Genomic DNA, 1,648 nt, shown 5'->3' with positions numbered 1-1,648 from the left:
ATTTACTTCTCCAAAGTGATTTTTGACCGAATGACACTAAATCAGTGCTTGTTTCACCATAATAAAAAGTTAAGTAAAAATACAACCGTTTCAATAACAGTTTAAGATAAGAACAGAAGTAATAGCACAAGGGCAACTTGTTAACTAAAAAATGAATTGACAATGATTAATTGATAAATTTATGCACAGTTATTTGGTTATTTAAAAAGATTCACGGGAGAGGGAGAACGCTTCAGGACGTGTAAGTAAATGATTTCGGGTGAGGTGAGATTTGAGTGGAATCCTAAAAGAAGAGTAGAATTTAGATTGATCAGGAGGAGGAGGAGATTCCAGGTTGATTGAATTCTATTGACAAACAGAATTTGAGAGAATTTTCCAGAGACCTGTTTTTGGAATATAATGATTAGGTCGGAGAAGAATTTATGGAAATAATCTGCAGTTAGACTAGAAAGCAAATTTGAAGTGATATTATAGAGGGCTTTGAAAGCTAGGCTGAAGGAATGGAGGTTTATCTTTTTGGTAGAGAGAAAGTCTTTGGAGAATTTCTGAATAGCGTAGAGATATAACTAAAATAGTGCTTTAGACACATTTACACGGCATGTGATGGGTTTTGGACTGGAAGCAAGGAGACCAGTTAGAAGACTATTGCAATGGTGGTGGGCGTGGTAAGACAGCTGGTAATACTCACAGTAGTTTGGGGCTTAAGTAACAATATATTTTCTCCATTGTATTCTCCCTCTATTAAAATTCTCTTTTAAGTAGCATATTGAGGGTAACAGCAAACATTATGTCACTGAAGTATCTGGGTACCTTCCCTGGACTTGCCTATGAAGATGGTGTGTTTTATGCCTCAGACCACCGCAAATTATGTGGCTGCTAGCCTTGTCTTGCATCCCAGGGATAGTATTGGTCAGCTAGACACTGAGTATATATCACACTCTCCTTTTCTGAAGTTCTTACGGCTGCTTCAGTTCCTTCAGCGGAAGTGGCTTCTCATCGTTAATATGCCCTTCTCCTACAGATACGGCCTCTGTTTTTTAAGTCCCCCTTGGAGCAGATCACTGGTTCAAGGACCCCAGTTTGCACTAAGTGCCCAATCCAAGATGTCAGGCACTCCCTTCCTCCTTCATCTCAGTGCTCAAATTCCCTGTTCCTTCTTTGAAGACTATGAGATTTATTCTTCAGGATAGGAGAGTGTTTCCTGACTCTGTCCTACTGTAGATATCTGGCTAATTTCCCATTTTGATTCTTCTTCCCAGACAGAACTGATTTCCATCTACAGGAAGCTGTGCCATGCACAGGCCCCCTCCCTGCAACCCTTCTACTATCCCGTGCAAATGCACAGATGTTATACACTCACACACACACACACACACACACACACCACACACTCACACACTCAGCCTTGGTGAAGCACACCCTGTTTTAGAGGAAATGTCTCCCAGATCTTGTGACTCTTTGTTGAAAACGGCACCTGAGAGTTCAGGTCTGGCTAAAAGGGGGGCTGAATCTCTTGTCTGCACCCCCATAGCCACTTCTCCTTCAGATGGGGGAGCGGCTGACTTTGGTGTCTGTCTCTGACCCCTTGAGAAAGGATTTCATGGGGGGGAAACTTACACTCTCTGTCTCAAACATCGTGGATATCTGC

General features: G+C 41.8%; 1 protein-coding gene across 1 annotated transcript in view; it reads left to right on the top strand.

The window, feature by feature from the left end:
* GDF3 (growth differentiation factor 3) overlaps nt 1–1,648 on the top strand; it is a 26,681-nt gene that overhangs the window by 24,072 nt on the left and 961 nt on the right. The gene's annotated exons all lie outside the window — the stretch shown is intronic.

The sequence above is a fragment of the Propithecus coquereli genome, unplaced genomic scaffold (assembly GCF_000956105.1).
Source record: "Propithecus coquereli isolate 6110/MARCELLA unplaced genomic scaffold, Pcoq_1.0 Scaffold124, whole genome shotgun sequence".
Classification (NCBI taxonomy): domain Eukaryota; kingdom Metazoa; phylum Chordata; class Mammalia; order Primates; family Indriidae; genus Propithecus; species Propithecus coquereli.
This window is presented reverse-complemented; position numbering and strand designations above follow the sequence as displayed.